The sequence below is a fragment of the Macaca mulatta genome, chromosome 3 (genome assembly GCF_049350105.2).
Source record: "Macaca mulatta isolate MMU2019108-1 chromosome 3, T2T-MMU8v2.0, whole genome shotgun sequence".
Classification (NCBI taxonomy): Eukaryota; Metazoa; Chordata; class Mammalia; order Primates; family Cercopithecidae; genus Macaca; species Macaca mulatta.
In genome coordinates this window covers 175649545-175665925 of record NC_133408.1, presented here as the reverse complement: position 1 = coordinate 175665925, position 16381 = coordinate 175649545, and the positions used below count along the sequence as shown (strand labels likewise).

General features: G+C 47.1%; 1 long non-coding RNA gene across 1 annotated transcript in view; it reads right to left on the bottom strand.

Moving 5' to 3' along the window:
- LOC144339978 (uncharacterized) overlaps window positions 1-16381 on the bottom strand; it is a 178642-nt gene that overhangs the window by 94733 nt on the left and 67528 nt on the right. The window contains exon 3 of the long non-coding RNA XR_013415627.1: window positions 13355-13437. This is a non-coding gene — a long non-coding RNA (uncharacterized LOC144339978). The remainder of the gene's footprint in view (window positions 1-13354; window positions 13438-16381) is intronic.

Sequence of the window (16381 nt, the reverse complement as noted above, 5' to 3'; positions counted from 1 at the left end):
CATTTTGATCTGACACCAGAAGGAACTTTCCATCCGCAGCTTTATTTCAGATAAAGCCTGCAGAACCAGAACCCCATCTTGTGGGCAGAGAACTATGTATATAGCACACCCTCTTTACCCTGTACCCACCCTGGCACCAACACCGTGCCAGTCCAATTCCACTCCCGCTTCTTGGTGGTGGTGGGAGTGGTCCAGATTTTTCTTTAGTCTTGCCTTCCTCAGTCTCTCATCCCCTGCTGTGCCCCCTCTTGTGGTCTGTCATCTTTATTCACAAGACACAACATTAGGGCCTCTATTAGCATAGAGAACAACAGTGAGAAATACAGTATGTGGAACCAAGCCTCCCGCTTTCTCCTTTCTCTGCAATTATCACTCAACTGCCTCAGTAAACAACAAAATTGTTCTCCACACACATCATTACCGCTTACAAGATTAAAATAGTCTGGAGGTCAGGAAGGCAAACACAGGTTAGTTTGAGTTTTTGAAATGAATTGCTCTCCCTGGCTAAACTTTCCCTAACCCCTTCTTTCCTGGGGAAATTGAGAATAAGAGGCCAGCCAGTCAAGCTAGCAGTCCCCTCCTCACCTGGGAAAAGATTTTAGAGAGAGAGAGAATGAGAAAAAGACTATTCATTGCAGCCTTGGGCTGGGCTGGGGGACACAGGCTGGGAAGCTGGGCTCACATTCAAGGTCTCTGCACTCTCAGCCACACCTTCCTGGGCCTGGGCACCCTCTTGAACCCCCAAGGCTTTGGTGCATCTTCCACAGGCATGCAGATGTTGGATTCTACCCGCAAGAGCCACCGACTAGGTCCAAAATAGGGAGTCCTGGGTGAGCAGCTTCCCATTCATCTCTCCAGATTGTAGTCTTTTTTTTGAGACGGAGTCTCGCTCTGCTGCCCAGACGGGAGTGCAGTGGCATGATCTCAGCTCACTGCACCCTCCACCTCCCAGGTTCAAGCGATTCTCCTGCCTCAGACTCCTGAGTAGCTGGGATTACAGGCACTTGCCACCACACCTGGCTAATTTTTGTATTTTTTGTGGAGACGGGGTTTCGCCCTGTTGGCCAAGCTGGTCTCAAACTCCTGAACTCAGGTGATCTGCCTTCCTTGGCCTCCCAAAGTGTTGGGATTACAGGCATGAGCCCCTGCACCTGGCCATGGTCCTGATTTTATTATCCACCCAACCTCTGACAAGGTGGGCATGAGCTTTGTATACCACCAGGGCAGTATGATAATGACCAAACCCAACAGGCTAGAACCAAAAGCATCCTTACCAACCACAGCCCATGCTGCACTCCAGGGGCTCCGCATGTGCTGCTCTCCATGGGAACAGTGCCCTGGAGCAGGGTCACACCACGGAAGCCTCCAATGGCACGGGCATGGCCCTCTGGCCTTGTTGGCTGATGCTCTCTGATAATGGGCTCTCCCCACAGATAAAGAGACATTTTCTATGACCTTGAAATGTGTCCTGAAAGGATGAGAATCAGTCATGAATGAACAGATTTAGTTGGGCCATGGTTCTATACCTGGCATAAAGGCGACGGGTGGATAAACTCAAATGACTCCCAGGACCAGAAAGGCAGCACACGTGTGAGCTCTGGTGGACTAGAGACACACCCAGCTGAAGGTCTTCAAATGCAAGTTTAGAAACCGTGCTGGCCAGACAAAAGACAGCTGAAGACCAGGTTCAGCCTCCTGGCATCCAGTTTGTGATCTCTGGACTAGGAAGAAAACAAAAAAGAGGAAAAGCAAGAGATGAGAATAAACAAAGGCAAAGGGTTTTGTTCTCCTACTGACTAGCAGCCACATCCTCTCTCCGCGGTGAAGCGTCTTCCAGACTTTGAAAAACGATCCCCATGAAAGGAACATGTTTCCAGGATGTTTTTCTAGGAATCAGAACGCCCTCCACCAGCCAGCCCCACTCTCTTCTAAGCTCCTTTGGGACCAGAGACGTCTTATGAAATGTCTAGCCAACATTAGAAGGAAATCTGCCGCCACAGCCTGGAGGGTTTTCTTCTACTGAAACTAGTTGGCATTGGCCATAATAAAAACCGCATGAGCTTGAAGCTATTTGCGTGGTGTTGTAATGGCAGCACAGACCAGCCCAGTCTTCTGGTATTCTGTCCTGATGCCTGGCGAAGACGGAAATGAGGAGACACACGATGACTGCGTCCCCAGTGGTGTTCTGTGTCTGTGCCTGCTAAAGGCACTAACAAAGAAGCCAGTCATTGCCTCACACCATCATTACCCATCCCCTCTGATATGTGGGGCACAGGGTGAGAGCATGATGAGTTAGGAATCAATCACATCCAACTAGGTTGGAAGTAAATGGGACCTTAAGCACAGGGTGCACCCAGCTGGAAGGATTCCTGCAGCTGCTCCCAGCAAAGATATTGCTCGTCCATAGAGACTCCAAACAGGCTTATTGGGGGTGGGTGGGGGGCAGGTGGGAGAAGTAGCAACAGTGGTTGGAGGTCAGGAAGGGAAGGGAGGGGATTGTCAGGCCTTGGGGACTTGGATTACATGTGAGTTCCATAAGGCCTGGTCCAGTAAAAATCATTAAAACAGTGGTTGTGAGGATTTGGGATCTAATTAAATAATAGATTATAGTTGAGTGATTTACTAATGTTTTCTTCTGACGTCAATCAAAGGCATCTTTTCCGTTTCTTTTCCTTGTATTTTTGAAAAGTAGGAAAATTCCAAGGACAGGGGAACAAGAAAGAGGATAGTTCCCTTGTGTGTGCATTTGAGATTCAGTTTGAAAATCTGTTAGAAAACAATGGGAAACTGAAAGCTACAATGAGGAAGGGAAAGGGCAGATGGAATCAGTAGGTAAATACCTAATGCCAAGAGCTCCCTCGTGCCTCCCACATCACCATCCGGCTGCCCTGGCTCCCAGAACCCTGGTGGGCACAGTTGGAAACCACTGTGGCACCTACCAGGTCACCAGCCTACCAGACGTCCCCCATCCCACCATGGCTCCTGCACCTCTGCCCCATCACTACAGGTCCCCCTGGTCAAAGTAAGCCCAGACCCTGGCAGACACTCAGTGGCCTCCTGGTCCCCTGAGGGGGTGGCTGCCTGACCAACAGCCTGCACTTTCCCAAGGTTGCCCTTCATGGCCACCCAGGGGAGCTACAGCCTCCATAGTGCACGGCACAAGTTAAGTATGTTGAATATCACCCCCAGGGAAAGGGCTAAAATAGGAACAAGTTGGCCTAAGAAGACTTCATAGTAGAAACATAAAAAGGCCATGGTTAACAAATGTATACGGAGACTATTGGGGGAAATGTAAAAATTGACATGAAATTGACGTGATTGGAAAGGCATCAGCTACAAAAGAGCCAGAGAAGAGACAAATATTTTCTTGGTCAGATAAAGGGTGAGATTGATAAAGTTTAGATGATATGAGCTACCTTAGCCCAGAAATGCCTATCAGTCCAACCTTGACACAACTTCTCAGCATTTTTGTGGCTTAAAAACAACAAAGAGAGATAATCTCATTTCACTCAGCACCTCAAAAGAACTCTCTGGTGACACAGTAATATGAAACTCACTAATCAAATGCCTCAGGGTAAGTCAGCCTCCTTCACTTTCTGACAAAGTTCTATCATCTATAAGAAGAAGAAGAATTTCTAACCTGAGTCAACCAATTTAAAATCAGTGATCAATGGGCTGGTCTTTTTGCTTGAGGATGGCACATAATTTTTTTTTTTGTTTGGCGGTATACAAGGACAACAAAAAAGTTCCAGGGGAGGTATTGTCCTGTTAAACCACAAGATTGATGCAAGAAGGACCACAGTATAGAGCCTAAGTCTCCAGAAAAAGATAGAATGACTCCCAAATCTATAAGACTGAACTGAAAGTATGAACAGATGAAGCCAGATCATGCCATCAGAAAAGAAGTTTTCTGGGATGTCACACCTTGGGTCACACCTTGGGTGTGACATCCCAGCCCATTTCAAGTTCACCAGAGCTTGTGGGCCCTATATCCCATATTTGGCCATGATTCTTCAGTCTCTTACAACTTGAGGCTGATAAACCATCTAACTAGTGCACCTTGTTCCGATTCCAAGCTCCTCACCAAACAATCTGCTATTGACAATCGACATGAAGATTATGCTATAGGACGAGATAGGTGCGAGCCATTACAATGTATTTTATCTGCATGATAGTTGCATTTTTCAGTATCTGATACGAGCCACAAGTATATACATTTGTTTAGAGCAAATCTTTCTAAGCATTGGATCTGCTGTCATCATCCTGACTGAATCAGGTTTTGAACCCATAAAGCTAGGGGCAAACCCTCGACCTTGGGGAGGCCTTCAATACCATTATCAATAGAGTCAGGCAGCTTCCCTGGTTACAACTCACTGCAGCCCTTCAGTTCACATCTGTGACTCCCACTTGAGTTCTTTGTTTTCCAGACGTGTATTGTGTGTTGGGCAGCTTTGAGCCTCATCCTCCAGAACCAAGGACATACTTTGTAAGATGTCTGCCTACGGGTTTTTTCTCTTTGGTCAGTCACCTGGTCACTCTGAAGATTAAATGCATAACCCAGGTTTCGGCACACCCAGCTCTGGTCAACTGAGTGAAAACAACTCTAGCGCAGATGCCTTAAATATCCCTGACTTCCAACCATCTTATATGGGGCAGAGTCCCAGAGAGACAGTGATGGCCTCCAAAGTTAACTGAGGGTTACCGGCCCCTTTTTCTCTCCAGTTAGGCTCTCACAGGCTCGCCTGGATGGCAAGTTCTCCACGGATGTTAGCAAGTGCTTTCTTTCAGCCTACTACTCATGTCAGTATCCCCAGTGCCTAAGAGGGTTCCTGGTCAGGTGGATCATGAGGTCAGGAGATTGAGACCATCCTGGCTAATGTGGTGAAACCCCATCTCTACTAAAAATACAAAAAATTAGCCAGGCGTGGTGGCGGGCACCTGTATTCCCAGCAACTCGGTTGGCTGAGGCAGGAGAATGGCGTGAACCCGGGAGGCGGAGCTTGCAGTGAGCCAAGATCGCACCGCTGCACTCCAGTCTGGGCGACAGAGCAAGACTCCATTTCAAAAAAAAAAGAAAAGAAAAGAAAAGAAAAAAAGAGGGTACCGGATACATAGCAGGGACTCAGTAAGTGATTTGGAGTGAACGAATGAATGAATGAATGCAGGCAGTGTTTCTCTACCTTGCCTCTGCCTCCAAGTCATTCACAAGCAAAACATGTCCTAGAAGTAACAACTCTCATGACACAAAGGGATTCTCAGTGGTATGGGAGGGAGAGAAAGTCAGTTGCATATCAAAATATCTACGGCCTTAAGTTTAATAACACTCCCCCTTCTCCCCCAGCACACACAGATGCACACATCGCAGGAGATTCTAAAACTGCCACACTGACTCTTTGGAAAGAGACTAAAAGGAAACACTTGTTGGCTTCCTCCATGGAGGCATCCCGCCCACCTTGGACAAAGCCAGGCAGAGCCTGGGGAGCAACCAGAGAAGGAGCATGCTGGTTCTCCAAGGCTCTGCTCCTTCTCATCCACCCACACGCAAGGAGCCTAACTCACTCACAGCACTGGGTGTTTGCCATTTCCTGTATGGAAAATGGTTACGGTAATTTTGTTTTCAAAGAAACAAGCCTCCCACTCAAACACACCATGCCAAAGGAGAAACCAGGCTCGCGAGAGCCCACTACAGGGCTCTGCCTGGAGCAGCACTTCCTTCTTGCCACAGACAGCACCTGTCTGCTCCTCCTCCTTGTGGTGGAAGCCCATGGCTGCCCGGCCTTGGGAACCCAGGCTGAACCCCCAGGTTACTCCCACCACGGCTCTGGGGACGTGGGGGCACACTGAGAGTCTTTGGGGTCCCAAAAGATGGAGACAAAAGAAGGTCAATTTTGAAGTGAAATTCCCTGGAAAGGAATCCAAGAGGAGGCTCCAGGAGCTCTGCCCAGCAGGGACAGTGAATACCTTGAGCAAGGAACTATCAAATGCCAAATCAGGACCCCAGGACCCACTGGCCTATGTCCCCACTGTCCTTAATCCCCAGCCTCTGGGATCCCCAAGGCCCCCTGGATGTGGGAGTGGCTGGCATGTCACAACCTCAAGCTGTCCTCTCTCCCACCTGTCACCACAGCGACAACCATGAAGCAGCAGAAGTGTGCCCTGAAGGCATGGCACAAAGCTGAGGTGAGGCAGGAGGAGGGAGGGCAGCTGTGGGGGGTCCACTCACCTTTGGCATTTAGTCCAAACACCTGGGTGACATCCTCATCCCTGCTACTTCTCTGAGTTCTGTAAAGTCCAGGCCATGATTTTCCCAGGGACAAACACCTTGCACAGTGGCTCCGGACACTAAGCCTCACTGGGAGTCTCTGTAGCCCTGCGTGACTGCTCAGGCTCCAGTTAATAACCAGATCCTGCTGCCTGCCCGTGTCTGCCACGTTCCTGTGCCAAGAGGAGTAGAGGAAGACCCTGTTCCCCGAGCACATCAGCGCTGCTCTGACCCACCACTTGTAACAGGCTGCCTGCACTTGCAAATCCCTAAGAGGAGCAGCCACCAGTCATGGGGTGCTCACCACACACCAGGCCCAGTGCTAAATGCTCAAAGCGCCCTCTCCCTTGGACATAGAGACTCTCATTATGCCCTTTTTATAAGTGAGACTTCGAAGAATTGAGTCTCACAATGACCTTCACCCCTCTGTCCAGTAGAGGCAATTTATAAAACCAGGATCTGGAATTAAGTTTGTTGCTACAGAGGAGAGTTTTATCCCAGATATGGAAATACAAGAACCCCTTGAGCAGCCATCCCTGCATCCCTCACTACATCTAACTAATGAAATCAACATTTTCAACAGCCTCCCTGCGCCTGGCACCATCTTGACCTGCGTTAGCGTCTCCCCGAGTGCTGGTATTCAACATTTGCCATGAGAATAGCAGTGGTCTGAGGACCCAGTGCTGCTAGACACCGGGTCTCAGCCTGACCTTTGAGAACAGAGTGGCTGTTTACTCACTGCCTCCCCACCAGACACAGGAGACGGGACTCCCTAAGATGCTTGCCTTACAGGCAGCGAGAATCCCCCCAAAGCAAAGCTAAAAAGGGATCTGTCTTCAAGGACGCTGGGGCCCTCCTTTTTTTTTAAGGAAGAAAATAAAAACGTGGTAAAAAGTGCTGAGAGGATTGAATTATAACACATCAGAAGGAAAAGAGAATCTGCAGTTGTCCTTATTGTCGTCAGCCTGTTCAGTAATGAGTGGGGAAATGAGAAGAGGAAAACAACTGGAAGAACATATGACCCAGAAAAACCTGGCCCTTTGCAAATGCTGAGCTGGGCCTCCTTCTCTCAGGGTGCTCCAGAGCAGAGGCTCTCAGTGAGATCCCTGGACCGGCAGCAGCAGCATCACCAGGGAGCTTGTTAGAAATGCACATTTTCAGGCCTCATCCTAAGCCGTACTCAATCAGAAACAGGGTGGCCGGCCTTGTAGCCTGTGGTTGCTCATTTGAGAACCTCTGTTGTAGGGGAAAAGAAGTACCTGGGATATATTTACAGCTTCTTTACTCTTGCTGGAGCTGCAACACAGCTGCAAAGCCATGAGCACAAGCCAAGGAGAGCCTGTGCCATTAGTGCAGATCACGACTGGATCAGCATGTTGAATCCCAACTTTTTGAGTCATCTCCGAGGTGAAAGTGTTGTTTCCCCAACCTTATTTGCTCCAACCTTTTGAAAATCAGTTTTCTGGCCACACTCTGCCTCTTGCTCCCTTGCCAGGCAGATGGGAAGTAGGATTCCCCAAGAGGATCAGGAACAATCTCGTTGGACTAAATTAAGCCAATCTTCATCACGTGCCTAAAACTACCTTTGGATCTTTACAGGACCTTGAAAAACACTGGCTCCTGTTCCTTTGTCTTACTTCTTGCATCTTCCTAGAGCACAGCACAGCCTAACTCAATTCTTCTGACATAAATATGAATCACAGACCCTCCATAAGTACCAGCCCGGATAGGGACACAATCTCTCCCAGTGAGAGATGTCCCGTAGCATCATTTTGTCCAATCGTCCATTTCCACTGATGGCTCAGAAATCACATCCGTGCCTCGTTATTGAAATGTACAGTTTGACACTGTTTTATTACAAAGACAAAGCCACACTGTAAAAGCATGTATTCGGCAAATCACTGGTCAGCACAGACATCGGTATCCCCAGGACTCCCTGAGATACAGCAGGAGGGAAGAGCCATTCTCTGTGGGTGATTTGCTTATTTTCTCTTTAAGGGACGGGAGAGAAGTTCTGGCTTAAGGGCCCCCAATTTAAATGTATGTCACTGTCATCTCACTGTTAGATCAGCTGTCAGCGACCACTCTCAGACTGTGTGAAGTCACAGTCTTTGACACAGCTTACATAGAAACGGTGACCCTGTGACTCTAGGGAGCCAACAACATAGAGAGGCGCCCACAGTGGGGCCTATGAGCAACTGCTGATGACCAGATTCTACTTGTGGCTGGGATTCAAGGAGTTCAGTGAGATTGGCTCTGTCTCCAGTGATGGGACTCTCCATGTGGTGGAGGAGGGCTTAACTGGCAAGGTCACTGGGGGTGGGAGTGACACAGATACAACCTCTGCCAGCCTTGCTCTTTCCCCCAGCAACTAGGAGTCACTCATTTTCCCCTGCAAAGAAGGAACTGAGCAGGTTGCTCATTTGCCTAACTCAGAGTCCTCTGAACTTTCCAGATGCCAGGCTGTCTGCCACTCTTCTGCGGAGGGGACGGCCACAGGGGCTGGAAGCAAATTATCTTTAATGATCCTCGAAGGATCCCTTCTGGGGCCAACCTGCTCTCCATATGCCAAACGCCTGCTACATCGAGCTCTCTTTCCTCTCCATCCCCAGAAGCACCTCTTTTTGTGCCTCATTTAAAGGGTCTGAAAGGCAAATGGCTTCCAGACCTCTTCTACCTCATATCTTGAGCTCATTAACAGAGACAAAGAGGGACTGGGGGAAAAGTCACCAAATACAAAACACACTTTCAATGGGAAACCAAATACCATATGTTCTTACTTCTAAGTGGGAGCTAAGCTATGAGGACGCAAAGGCATAAGAGTGATATAATGGACTTTGGGGACTTGGTGGGGGGCAGGTTGGGAGGGAGGTGATGGATAAAAGACTACATATACTGGGTATGATATACACGGCTCAGGTGACAGGTGCACTAAAATCTCAGAAATCACCACTAAAGAACCTTTCCATGCAACCAAAAACCACCTCTACCCCAAAAACTGTTGAAATAAAAAAACTAATTTTAAAAAACTGTATTTTTTGTTTTCTGTTTAACATTCACTCATGCCTGGGCACAAGCATTTAGCAAGCTGGGCTAGCCTCCATACAAAAGGACAATAGAACCTCATTGAAATAAACACTTATTTATTCAATAAATATTTATAAAACACATTCTTTAAGGCATTATGCTAGGAGTCCCAAAGTAAACTAATGCTGAGCAAAACTAACGTAGCCCTTTCCTCACTGAACGTCAGTGCAGATAGCAGACAGGCATTCAACAAGAACATAAACAAATGTATGTGTGATTTCAACGCATGCTAAGTGCCAGGGAGAAACAAAGCACAATGATTCAGCTGAAAGGAGATCACTCAGGGAAGGCCTTGCTGAGGAGGAAATATTTTTTGTTATTATTATTATTATACTTTAAGTTCTAGGGTACATGTGCATAACATGCAGGTTTGTTACATATGTATACTTGTGCCATGTTGCTGTGCTGCACCCATCAACTCGTCAGCACCCATCAACTCGTCATTTACATCAGGTATAACTCCCAATGCAATCCCTCCCCCCTCCCACCTCCCCATGATAGGTCCCAGTGTATGATGTTCCCCTTCCCGAGTCCAAGTGATCTCATTGTTCAGTTCCCACCTATGAGTGAGAACATGCAGTGTTTGGTTTTCTGTTCTTGCGATAGTTTGCTGAGAATGATGGTTTCCAGCTGCATCCATGTCCCTACAAATGACACAAACTCATCCATTTTTATGGCTGCATAGTATTCCATGGTGTATATGTGCCACGTTTTCTTAATCCAGTCTGTCACTGATGGACATTTGGGTTGATTCCAAGTCTTTGCTATTGTGAATAGTGCCACAATAAACATACGTGTGCATGTGTCTTTATAGCAGCATGATTTATAATCCTTTGGGTATATACCCAGTAATGGGATGGCTGGGTCATATGGTACTTCTAGTTCTAGATGCTGAGGAGGAAATATTTAAGGCAAAACCTGAAGTATAAAAATAGGCCAGCCATGCAAGCATTCAGGAGGGAAAGTGTCCCATGCAGAGGGAACTATGCGTCAGAAGACCAGGTATGGGAAGTGTTGCATGAATTTAAGGAACACAAAGCAGTCGGAGTGGCCCAAGTGACATGAGTGAGATGGTGGGGAGTAGAACAAGATGGAATTGGAAAGGTGCACAGGGGCTGGATCAGGGGAGGTGGGGTTGGGAAGGTGGGCAGGGCCTGGACAAGGGAGGACCTTGATAGCCATACTATGAGATCTGGACTTTTTTCCAACATGTAATGGAATACCATTGAAGTGTTTTAAGAAGGAGTGTCATATGGTATAATATATCTTTTTAAAAAAAAAATCTAGGCTACTCTGAGGAGAAAAAATAAATTGAAGGAACTGGAGAGAAAGTAGGAGACAAGTAAGCAGCTGGTGTGGTTGTCCTGGTGAGAAATGTTGCTGTCTGGAATTCTGCATTAGCAGCAGAGATGGAAGGAAGTGGATGTATTTGAGATATCTGGGTGATGTGGAAGAAGAAGAAATCAAAGACCACACAAGATTTCTGACTGGGACAATTAGATGAATGACGGTCCCAGTAGAGATGGGCTGAGCACTCTGGTGACAAAGGCCATGTTTGTTGAGAAACAGAGGCAGGGGTCAGGCATCCAGAGGGCTGCTCTGAGCATGCCTGTGCAGAGTCAGTCCATGTGCTGACGCCCCCCAGCAGTGCCCCAAGCGTTCCTTCCTCACTGCTGGCCATTAGCCAGAACATGGCAGTGAACGCGCAGTTCCACGTCTCCTGGCATCAGCAGCTATAGCAAAACAAAACCAACTTTCTGCTTTCAACATTTGGTGTTGAAACACAAACAGAAACATCTCAAAAAACACCATTCATTTGGGTTTCCCATTATTCACACAGATTGGGTTGCCTTCTTGCTCATGACAGTCCGAGAACGAGCAGTAGACCAGGCTTCTATACGGAGTTACTTGTTGACTAAGGAAATGAGAAGATCTACAGCCTTCAAGAACCCTGGTAATCCCAGATGTAAGATTTCTACATCTGCTCTCCCTGGTTCCACTTTGTGAACCGTCCCTTGTTCCCATCTCTAAAATGCACGAGCCCTTAACTTGGACACAGTTGTGAATATCGTGGTGCCCAAAAAGACATGTAGTCTGACTTATGTAATAAACCCAAGAATTCAACCAAGCTTTATAACTTCTCTCACAGCAGGTATAACTCTTTAAATTTTTATTGTACTTGTCTGTCTGTGTGTTATCTCTTCTACTAAATGCTTTGAAGGCAAGTTCTTTGGCACGGTCTGGGACTCTGTAAAACTTACTCTGGCTTGCTCATTGGAGGGAGATGCTTAATAGTTTCTGATGATGATGTCACAAATCTCCAATGCCATTGTCAACTGGGAAGTTTAATTCAGACCTGTCCTTGGAGGTGAGCTTAAATGGAAAAAAATGTAGGACCTCCAAGCTATCATCCATCCAAGTCAAAACAGCATTTCCTGTTCACAACTGGCTAACGAAAGTACCAGATGTAAAATCATGAAGTCAAGGAGGTGCAGTAAGGAGTGCAGGAGCAGGCTCTGTGTCTCGCTTCCTGGGCCCAAATCCCAGCACTGTCTCTTACTAACTTCGTGAACTTAGCAAGTCACTTGATTTCTTTGGACCTAGTTTTGGGTTTTTTTTTTTGTTGTTGTTGTTTTTTAAATCTTTAAAATGGAGATAATGTTAGGGTTATTACGAGGATTGAATGAAATAATATGTGTAATCAGCTTACAACAGTGCTCAAGAAGTGATCATAGGGCCAGACATGGTGGCTCACACCTGTAATCACAGCACTTTAGGAGGCCAAGGCAGGTGGATCACTCAAGGCCAGGAGTTTGAGACCAGCCTGGCCAACACAGTAAAACCCCGTCTCTACTTAAAAAAAATAATAAAAATTTGCTGGATGTGGTGGTGTACACCTGTAGTCCCAGATACTCAGGGGGCTGAGGTAGGAGAATAGCTTGAACCCAGAAGGCAGAGGTTGCAGTGAGCCAAGATCGTGCCACTACACTCCAGCCTGGGCAACAGAGCAAGACTCTGTCTCAAAAAAAAAAAAAGAAGTGATAATGGTGATGATGGTCAGGATGATGGTGATGGTAAGAGTGATGGTGAAGATGGTGGATGATAAAAACCTTGCACATGAGGAGCTGAAACCAAGCTGAGATGTTTCTAGGGAGTCACTGAGCTTGTAGAGTGCTTTGGGCAGGTTTTGAGTGGGGAGGCCTAATGAGAATGGAATGATTTATGGCAACACGGGACTTTATGAGCAGTGCTTTGCAGAAGCCGTCTAGCAACAGCTGTAACTCATGTTGGCCCAAAAGATATCACATCACAGAACACGGAGCAACAATAATTTCCACTATTTCCTTCATTCTTTGATGCCAGAAACAAATGTGACCATGAGGCAGCTCATCCCTATAGCCTTTCTGCCATCGTTGGTTAATGCCCGGCTCCCTGCCTTGTCTCTCAGCCTCCTTTAGATCCATTTATAGAAGATGACTTTTAGATGCTACTCCTGTATTCCTCAAGATAATGAGGAAATGCCTAATTACATGTTAACCTACAAAAAAAAAAGACTAATTAGATGACCAGGCCGTTAATAACACTAATGTGAGAATACAGACCAAGAGGGTCATCCAAGACCCTATTTCTCAGAGGAAAAAGAAGAGGAGAGGATGGAGCATAAATTCTGGGCTTGCACAGAGTCCCAGCTAGAGGGTTTTTGCATTGTCTTCTAGCAGACACATTAGCTGGATGGAGGACACTGTCACGACTGCCTGTCATGCTTGTTCCTGCCACTGGCCATTTGACCGATCCTGTCTCATCCCCTTCTTGACTCCTGGGTAAGACTCCTGATCCCTTGCTTTGTTTAAACACCCTCCAACCACCTTTAAGATATCAGAGCAGGAACAATGCATGAATCCATTTGCTTCAATCCCCCTCTTCCAACTGAACAACAGTTTGTCCCTAACCTACAAATGCTCTTTGACAGAACTAGACTTTACTCCCCCATCAAAACCCTCTTACCATCAGCCAGCAATCCCTAGACAATTCCAGGCAGAGAATAAGGGAGAAGAAACCTTCCCAAGCGACCTCCTGTCCAGGCAACTCTGAAACAAAGCAAAAGGTGTGGATTTGATGAGAGATCACAGATTCCAAAGCCGAGTTAGGAGTGTAAATGCCAGCAACCCTCTATGAGCAGCTCTCCCATGTTCCATGCAAGATATGACTGGGAGATGTGCCCCATGGCACTGGCCAACTGCTGCTGCGAGACATCCCAACTCAAGGAGCAACCTCAGCCAGGGAAAGTGTGAACTCCACTCATAAGCAATTGGTGGAATGAAGCTTGCAAGCAGGGGAATCCACCAGACCTGTCAGAAGCTGCTCCTTGGTGTACCACACTCCACCTTACACACACACACACACACACACACACACGCACACACCATTCACAAACCCAGATGCATGTATTGACTTGACATGATGTCAAGGACTCAGCATTAGAAAACCCTGTGTTTTGGGCTGCTTTTCCGGTAGAATCCAGGAATTATATCTTGAGGATATTTTATATAGCTAATGCGAATTCAATTACATGCATTGTGAGTAGGAGGAGGGACAGGGAAAGAGAGAAGAAATTGCAGGGTAATTTGTCCTCCAGTCCACACGGAATCACGAGCTCCACTGTCAGCCTCGGTTCCCATGGGTCCTTCATAATGTGAGTGGCTCTTAATGCTGACGTAAAGCAACCACTGTCTTGGCTTGCCTGGGACTTCGGTGTTACCCAGGATGCAGAACTTTCAGTGCTAAAACCAAGACTGTTTCAGGCAACTGGGACAGCTGGTCACCTCATCACAGCCTGTAATTCCTGTGTCTAAAGATCCTTTTCTGTATTTAAGATGCTGTGGGGCCGGGCACAGTGGCTCATGCCTGTAATACCAGAACTTTGGGAGGCCAAGGCAGGCGGATCACTTGAGGTCAGGAGTTCAAGACAAGCCTGGCCAATATGGTAAAACCCTGACTCTACTAAAATTATATATATACGAAAATTAGCTGGACGTGGTGATGCACACCTGTAGTCCCAGCTACTCAGGAGGCTGAGGCAGGAGGATGGCTTGAACCCAGAAGGTGGAGGTTACAGTGAACCAAGATCATGCCACTGCACTCCAGCCTGGGAAACAGAGCATTCGTATTACCCACTGGATATTACTTTTTGCATTAGACATTCATGACACATAATTTAGCACAGGATTTTACACACTCAAGGGTTTCATGGTAACATCAGAGATTTTCCAAAGACAGTTTTGAATCTGAGACTTTTCCCTTACCTGATGACTTTGAAGCCCATATAAGATGAAGTTCACCACAGAGAGACTGGGCAACTGAAAACCCAAGGCTCAGAGACAAATCCCAGGCACAGAAGAGTCTCACATTTGTGGGACGCCAACAGGGCCATGCACACAGCCAACATCATGAGTGGCCCAGGCTCAAAAACTCACAGCTCTCCCCAGCCAAGACAGTCGCCTGTCCAGTTACCAGCTGAGCTGTCGGCAAGGGGGACTCTCTGTGAGGTTCTGGGTATGTTACTGATCCCCTCTGTGTTCTCAGCATCTGATAGCTTTAAAAGTTTTAAAAACACGTGGCCAGGCACAGTGGCTCATGCCTGTAATCCCAGTGATTTGCAAGGTGGGATGATTGCTTGAGGCCAGAAGTTTGAGACCAGCTCTTGGCAACATAGTTAGACCTCATCTCTACAAAAAAACTATTAAAAAATAAAACATTTTAAAAAGACCACACTTTATAGCACACACTGAGATATTTGACGTGGAAGTCTTTTTACAATATGAATGTGATGCCATTCATATAATAAAAAGCACGATATTGCCACAGTCCCAACCCTCTGCTTCCATCTCCTTCCCAAAACCCCACACCGCTGGGGATAACCAGGGAGAGCAGGCCAGTGACCTGTACCCACAAAAGGAGAATCAGAGTCTATAAATGAACATAAGGCCTGGGTGGGCGGGCTGGCTCTGTTCCAGACCCAGAGCCCCTGCCTGTCTTGCGAAGGGGAGCTCTATGAGAAATCGGCTATCACAGAGCAAGTCCAAGGTGAAATAGTTTATGATTATGCAAAGTCAGAGGCTGATGCTGGTGTGTGGAGGTGGCAGTACCTGAGCTGCATTTTGAAGACTGGGTAGGACAAGGATTAGCACATGGGACAGGAGAGGGGAAGGGATTCAAGGCAGGGCAACAGCGTGACTAACCGCAGGGACAACAAACATTTCTCAAGTGCCTACTCTGTGCAAGGGGGCTGTGATAGATGCTGGGGTGAAGGGAAGGGCCAGGCACTGTGTCCCCCTGGAAACTGCTAAATGCTCTCCTCCTTGGCCTTTCTTTTCTCTTCCTCGCACCTTCTCTCCATCTCAACCACTCCCATCATTGATGTCAGCTTCATCTCATCACTGCTGGCTTGAGACTCTCCAGCAATTCTCTTTGGCGTTTTTAGACCAAATGTGATCTCAGCATCGTCCTACAGTGCCTGGCCAGCTGCAGTCTCCACACCTTCCCATACACTTTGCTCACACTTCTCAGATACCACCTGTACTCCCATGTGTGACTTTAATGACTAAAACGCAGAGAAGCAGGAGGAAAGAAAGCAGTAGTAGAAGTGCTGGGCTCAGTGCCATAGGGAATTGCTTTTAGGACTAGGCTCTGCAGCCACTTAGCCCTAGGGTCTTGGCCAGGTGACTAACCTCTTGGGCCCTCGTCTCCTCATTCAGAGGGGAGAAGCGTGCTCTTATTGGACACTGACTCAGCTCAATAAGCAGGACATATTGTTTGTATTGCTTCATTTAATCCCCACAATGGCCTTGGGAAGTAAACCTTCATGCAACTATTTTACTATAGACCAGGGAGTTGAACCACTTAATATCCAAAGGCCCTTTCAATTCTAAGATTTATGATTCCATAAAAGAGTTTAATTCTGAGGCTCAGTAACAGAAAGAGGGTAAGAATGTTTCCTGTATTAGTTATCTACAGCTGCATAATGAGTTACTC